The 8,083-nt window shown below is 35.8% G+C and overlaps 1 pseudogene; it reads left to right on the top strand.

The window, feature by feature from the left end:
- Positions 1 to 3,323: 3,323 nt before the first annotated feature.
- LOC126727305 (DAG protein, chloroplastic-like) lies at positions 3,324 to 8,083 on the top strand (annotated as a pseudogene).

The following is an 8,083-nucleotide window of genomic DNA, read 5'->3' as shown; positions in this document are numbered from 1 at the left end:
AATGTGCCTTGTGAACGTACGAGAAGGAAGAAAACTCAAAATATCTAAGGAAAAACTATTACCACCGCATTAAATGTATTGCAGCTACTTTTCTGGCCGCATTAATGTAGAAAAGACCTCTGAACAGTACTATCTTAGCTACCACAACTCACAGAAGGCTGAAAGGGGTGTTTGATGAGACGGGTACTCAAGTAGGGACTAGGATCAAGATAATCCAAGAGCAGCTATATAATGTAAAAGACCCTCCATGAGAAAGGGATCGAAGGGAGAGAGAGAAAAAATAGAAAGCAATCTAAATCATTTTGAGTGAGCATTATATCCAGATTTAACCTCCTCGGACTAGAAGTTTATTGGTATCAGCATCCTTGGTTTGTGTTTGAATGTCATACAATTCAATACTAGCCGTTGTCCAATTCATTAGGACATAGTTCTTTGACCAATTCTCTACAAATTCATTGTATTGGGCTCATTGGATCAAGATTCCATACATTTTGGGTTTGGGCCTCAAACTGTGACCCTACACTAAAAATACCGAATTGATTAATTGATCCAACACATCAAAAATCAGGTAAAGGTCATAAAAATGATAACACATTCTAATTTGACATATATGTTTTGACTTGTACCCAACTAGGTCAAATCCGAATTTACCTGATCCGATCAATATGTCAAGTACCCCCACCCCCACCCCCACCCCCACCCCCACCCTCCCCCTTTAATGTCCTATCTTAGAGAGTCAAGCATGTCAGCAAAGTTATATTTAGAGTTTGGTGAAGATTTGGGACCATTTAGTAACTTACCCTAAGTGACGGTATACCAAAAAAAAAAAAAAAAAAAAAAAAAAAAAAAAAAGGCGCAAAACGAATATCAAGGAGAATCACATTTACATGCAACAGCTTTTGTATTATTCTAGCTAGTTTAGGGGACAATTAAGAATGGGAAACACAATTATATAATGTTGTCACATATAATACCAATTTAAGTCAAGCAAAGTACGTGAGAAAATCTCTTTTTAATAAGGTCAATATTTCTTCCCTTCCAAACACTAAATTCCAAAAACCCCCCACGAAGGAAGGTTAAACTGCTCTCCTGTGAATGTTTATCTGATAATTAATAATAAATAAATAAAATGCGAAGTTTCTGCGAAATCACCTAGACGAATAAGAAACTAAAGATTTGGCATAAACTGAGAAAAAAAAATTTTAATAAGAAGAAGAAGAGTCGTTATCAAATTGACCTCAATGTTGGCAATTCCAAACACACAGTCTTGAATGAAATATTCATGAAAAGAGGTGCTACACATATATACAAGGGAATTGGTTGGATCTTCTTTCTGTTCACTAGTGTTTCTTCTTCAGTATTCTCTGCATATCTTCTAAAATAAACGTGCCTTTTTGTTAAACTACTTATACAATTGAAAGATTTGGTCAAATAATTATAGTAGAAAATGAGATCCAACTGTTTTTTTATATGGCAAAATCCCTCTTTTTTCTCGTAGCATATGCTCCTTAAAGAGACTAAACTATCGTTGACATATCTAGTTAGGCCTTATTTTCTGGATTTTGTGGAATTTGATATGATAGTTTGTTTAGGTGACGCGATAGCCACCTAATCTTGTAAGTACTAAATTCAGAGAATTAAGCATCAATTTTTGTCAACTCATGAGGCTAACTCTTTATGGTCTTGATAATGTAGACTTATTTCTTTCAGGAAAATTCGATGAGTTTTCTCTGTGTTTTGAGTCAATCACGGGAAAGAAAATAATGGTCTCAAGCTCAGCCTCTCAATTGAGCTTGACTATATTTGACTACTAATTTCAGCAAGCAAGTATTTCCTCATTATAATTTAAGAGAATAACAAACCAATTGAGTACGTATTACGCCAAAATCCTTCAGCATTTTAGATATCTAGATGAGGATTAGCCAAGTATTTATTAAACATGAACCCTTATCTACTTCAAAAAGAACCAAACCCAGTAAATTATTACTGAATATTTAGTCATGCATAGTTTTTGGCTCGTACTAGTTGGAAAAAAAAAGGGTCATGTATTTTGTGGGGTCTAAGGTGTGGTAGAGAGTCTAACCTCTAACTTTTGTTTATATTTATTTAATTTTTTGAGAAGTATGAGTCCTAGGCTCCTAGACTTTAACCGCAAGACTTCACCTCTAGTAAGAGAACAAATTAAGGGATATTAAAATGCTTGAATTATAAATGATGATTATCTGTGTACAAATTTTTTTTTTTTTAACTAGTGGGGGTGAGGAATGAGGAAGATTAGACACACAAAAATGATATTACCATGTAGAACCCACATAGACTTGGTAAAAAAAATGTCTTAACTTTTGGAGATCTTGATGATGTTTTTAAGTAACAAAAAATGCATCAAAAACCTTATAATTCAATAACATTGTGCAATTTTCCTTACATATAGAATCTCGATTTGAATCCCTCTTTCTCAATTGTTGGAAAAAAATAAAAAAGCAAAAAGAAAAAGAAACATATGTTTCACTCTCACACCATAAAGAACTACACTTTTGGACAAAGAAAGAAAACACATGCACAAAAAAAAAGGCTGCATATGAATCTCTAAACCCAATTGGGCCAATTGAATTGGCCCACTAGATTCTCCACCAATATGTTATATATACTCAAAATATGCCTACTGCTCAACCCAAAACCCATGCCATCAAAAACTACAAACTTGGGACTTCTGTCCCAACTTAACACAAACACACACACTTCCCCGTTGGGTTCACAACCCCAAAAAAACAACAACAACCCATTGTCCTCAACCCCAAAAACGACATTGTCTCACTCAATTTCCACAAAAATAAAAACCTCCTCCCCAACTCTTCCTTATCCCCATAACTACAAAATTCTCATTTTGTGGGGTCTAAAGTAAGGTGTGATAGATAATCAGTCTTACCTCTAATTTTGTTTATTCATTTATTTTTTTGAAAAGTCTAAGTCCTAAGCTCTTAAACTTGAACCATAAGACTTCACTTCTAGCAAGAGAACAAATTAAGGGTATTAAAATGCTTGCATTATAAGTGATTATTAGGTATTGGTTTGTGATTCTACACAATTTTTTTAGGGGGCGGGGATGTGGAAGATTAGACACCAAAAAAAAAATGGAATTACTATGTAGAACTCACATAGACTTGGTCAAAAAAGATGTCTAATTGGTGGAGGTCTTGAATGTGTCTTTAAGTAATAAAAAATGTAACTAGAGTTGGCCCACTTGGATTCTCCACCTATGTTACACAAACTCAAAGTTTGCCTACTAAATTAACCCAAAATCTATGCTACAAACTTGGGCCTTCTGTCCCAACTTAACACACACCTCCCCTTTGGGCTCACAACCCCGAAAACAAAAGCAGTTACCCTCTCTGTTCAACTCCAAAACGCCACCGTCTGACTCAAACCCCACAAAACAAAACTCTCCTCCCCAACTCTTCCTTATCCCCATGGCTACAAATCCGTTTTCCCATTTTTTCTCTCAAAGAAAACAGAGTTTTCCAATGGCAACATTTACACTCTCTTCTAGTCTTCTCCCTAAACCCTTAACCCCATTTTCTCTCTCCAAACCCTTCACTCCCACATGCACCTAGTCTCCACATCCAGTGCTGCACTCTCCCTCACTGGAGCCCCACTATTGCCACCAAATCTCGGCCCTCCATCAGAGTAGCAGTCGTGGATGGAGATTTCTCAGCTAGAAGAAGCAGTAGCAGTGGCAATAGCAATGAGCCCAGAGAGACCATTATGCTACCTGGGTGTGACTAACCACTGGCTCATAGTCGTGGAGTTTCCTAAAGACCCTGCTGCAACTAGGGAGCAAATGATTGACACTTAACCTTAATACCCTCGCCACTGTCTTGGGCAGGTTCGGTTTTTTTTTTTTTTTTTTTTTTTTTGGGTCTTTTCTTCTTTTACTATGATATTTCTAGTGTGCCCATGTTTGTGTGTATGTGTATGTGTGCGAAAAAAATATGTAGTATTATGAAAGTTTGGTTTTTTTTCCAAGAGAAGTTACTGAATTGATATATAATTGGGGAAATGAGAAAAGGGTATTTGCAAGTTTTGATTTTGAATGTAGTTCAATGAGAAATTTGGGGGTTTTTTTTTCTTTTTTGGTTCCCCATTATCTCGGGAAAAAAAGATGTTACTGAAATGATACACAATTGGGTAAATGATAAAAAGTTATTTACATGGTGATGACATAGAGAATGTATATGATAGAGTGCTAGAGAGGTTATGTGGCGAGTTTTGGAAAAGAAACGATATCCTCTGAAGTATATTAAGTTGATTAAGGTCATGTATGACAGAGTTGCAACTTGTGTGAGAACAAGTGGAGGCCGAGGCATCATAAGTGATTTTTACTTTTCTATCATTATAGGTTTGCATCAAGGATTAGCATTAAGTCCATCTCTCTTTGCATTAGCAATGGACGAGCTCACTAAATTGATTTAAGAGGAAATCCCTTCGTGTACAGCTTTTGCAGATGATCTAATTTTAGCCGATGAAACTAGGTAAACTCAATTTAGATATTTGGCAAGAGGCTTTAGACTATAAGACTTTCCATTAAATAGGAAAGTTTATTTGAAAGCTCGGATTTGTATAAATACTCAAGGTCTTGTTTAGACCTCCAAATAAAAGTTACGGCTAGATAGTTTTTACTCTAACTTATACTAAGCGTGGAACAAGAGTAAATGAGCGCAAATAACCGATATCACTATCCTAAGCCATATTCATCCATTATCAACGATAAAATGAAAGCTTAAGAGTAGGGAAGAGAGAAGCAAACACAAGATAACACTGAAATGTGTTATCAAAGAGGAAATCGAAGAACTCGGTGAAAAACCTCTCTGCGACCCTCCAAGTCGAAATCGATCCACTAGAGAATAAAGTTAGAGTACACGAATAACAAAAGACCTTCCAAGAATTCAAACCTAGTCTACCCCATATACTTGAGCCCTCCAAGCTCCTGTTACCAACTGACTTCTCGAATCATTGTCTTCTGTAGCTTTCCAAATCCCGCAATTCAGCCCGATTGCATCCGCCAATGAATGGCTCCTTCTAATGCTTCCTAACAGCACAAAATTCTCACTTTACACTTAAGGATGGGTGTGGCAAGTGATTGGGCTATCAACCTCTCAAGGATATGGAGATGGAGAGGTAGGAGTTGAGGAAAACCACAAGGAAATGTATAGATGATTGTGGGTATAACAATCTCTCTCTCAAGTGTATTTTCTAGGGTTTTCTCTCTAAAAAGCACACCCTGCAATTTGTGGATAATGAAGGTATATATATAGTGTGGATAAAGACTTAGTAAAGCAAAACATAACTTTTTGCCAAACAAAGTGTTTCACGAGTACTTCACGGGATGGTCTTTCTTGCGATACACTCACAAAAATCTCCAGTCTGGCATGACCCTTCATCTTCCAATCACGTGCTCTACACGTGGCTCTTTCGTGGTTAAGCTTCTCGTGAGACATTTGCGAAATCCACTTGTTCATCCTTTTAAGCTTGAGTCTTCACACTCTCTCACTCATCCCTTACAATTGAAAACCCACATACATACAGGGAAATATGATTGAAGAAATTACAATCAAATTTGGCACGGAATTAAAATCAACACAAAATAGTTGTAAATTACAACTTTACAATAGCAAAAGTAGAAATAGAGATAGAGTTGTAAGACTTGATAGTCCAAAAATAACAAATGAGAATGTTAAGATGGATAAGTAGAAATGCACGGAAAGATAGGATTCAAATTGAGGAAACTTGCTTAAACATTGGTGTGTCCCCTAATGATGAGAAGATGAGGGAGAGTCGCTTGCGATGATTTAGTCATGTTTAGAGGAGAGCGATTAATGCACAGTATATGCCATTGAGAAAGAGTGATTTGATTCAAGTTAGGGGAACGAAAAAAGATATAGGAAGACCAAAAGTAGCATTAATGGAAATAATAATAAAAATGACATGTCAATTAAGGAAGTGGTCTATTGAGGATCCATAGCCATGGCCAACCCTAAAAATTTTGGGACTAAGGCTTGGGTGTTGTTATTGTAGGAAGGAATATGTTACCAAAAACGATAGCTAATTGGGTAAATGGAAAAAATTTATTTGGAAGTGATTATTTTGAAAGTAGCCCAATGAGCTATGGCTCAAATGGGACATCCTATTCCCATAAGAATAGGGTGGAGGTTAAGCTTGTGAGTTCAAATCCCAATGGGTGTGTGTAACGTAACAATAAAAAAGAAAGTGATGATTTTGAAGAAAATTATGAGTCAAAACTTGATTTTGTGGCTGTGTGATTGCCTTTTCATTTTCATTGTTCTCCATTGCAGAAATTGTTTGAAGAATTTGTTTGTTTACCAACGACATCTATTGATGGATACTAGATCTTTGGGTTCCACAGATTTGGAATTTCATATGTAATCTCTTGTTGGGATTATGACACCAATTGCTTTTGCTTCATTTGGGGTACTGCCACCTTTCTCAAAATAGGGCTGCTTTTGTGCAATATGACACATGGTTGAATTTTTTTGTTAGCATTTTTTTCCCCAAGTATTTTAGTTTCTTTCCTACACCTAAATTGAAACAATTTTGGTTTCCAAAGGATGTAAGATTTTTTAATTTCAAATCATACAATACCTCAGAAAAACGCTCTACTCATCACTGGTAATGGCATCCTTTGTGGTGCCTCATATCTGTGATTCGAACCCCACTTCCTTTCCCTCACTATCTACCCATCTCAGAATAATGTTATTATCTTCCTTCTATTTATATATCATCCTGATCACAGAATTAAGATGCATATTCTAAATGGGCAGTGCTAAAAAAGATATTCTTCTATTATTGTTATTAATACTGTAATTGCAGCTGTAGTAGTTGGAATTTTTTCCATTACTGTTATTTCATAAATATGGACCCTGTTTTTGTGTGTCAGCATGGAAGAAGCAAAGAAGAATATTTATGCTTTCAGCACCACCACATACACTGGATTCAGTACACTGTTGATGAAGAGACATCTGAGAAATTCAAGGGTAAATACCTATGTCAAGCACTTGTCTTTTGACCATTATATGGGTTTTGTCGATTTTGCTTCTTTCTAATGTATTTTCAAATTCATCGTCGTAGGATTGCCTGGTGTTCTCTGGGTATTGCCAGACTCATACATAGACGTCAAAAATAAAGACTATGGAGGTGATTCCTATGCTTTATTTCTAAATTGACATATAGTTTTCTTTATGTTCATATATATTGTAATGATGCTATGATGATCTTTCTAATCTTCTTCTTCTTCTTCTTTTTTATTTTTTTTAATAACGTTATATCTTCTTTTGTTTTAGGGGATAAATATATCAATGGGGAGATCATTCCTTGCAAATACCCTACTTATCAACCTAAACATAGTAATTCAAAATATGAGAGTAGAAGGTATGAAAGACGGAGAGATGGCTCCCCTCCTGAGAAGAGAAAACTCAGACAAGAGGCAACTACTACAGACTCTGCCTCTGGCTGAGGTAGTGGAACTTTAGAGTCACACTGTCTTTTCTATTGATTCAGTTTTTCTTTTTCTATTTCAAATTTCTTTGCAAGATGAGGTTTCTGAATTTACTTGCCCATGAAAAATTATCCGTTGTGTATATACAGTGATTGAATTGTACCAGTTTTATCTTCCACTTGTTAAATTTAGACCTATCATGATTGTAATCCATTTTGTTTTGTGCTGTTATGATTGCAGGTAGTTAAGGCTTGTTTTTGAAGTTCTTAGCCTGATAGCAGTTGCAATTTATCATTCTTTAGTGTCTGCAAACTATAGTGCATGGATAGTTTAACATGAGGTCAGAAAACCTGCTTATAAAATGAATTTGGTCAGATGCAGTGTTCTTGTATGTTTTGTAAGATCAACCTAAGTAGCATCAACTGGAGGAAGGCGTAGCTTTGCTGTATGACTATGTTATGCAAAGGGGATTTTGAGTTACATGAATCTATGTTTAATCCAGAGTTACTTATGCAGCAACTATTTGTAGTTGGATTCATTGATATGTGATATCAATTTTCTTTTGTTATTCAA

The sequence above is a fragment of the Quercus robur genome, chromosome 5 (genome assembly GCF_932294415.1).
Source record: "Quercus robur chromosome 5, dhQueRobu3.1, whole genome shotgun sequence".
In the NCBI taxonomy this organism is placed as follows: domain Eukaryota; kingdom Viridiplantae; phylum Streptophyta; class Magnoliopsida; order Fagales; family Fagaceae; genus Quercus; species Quercus robur.
This window is presented reverse-complemented; position numbering and strand designations above follow the sequence as displayed.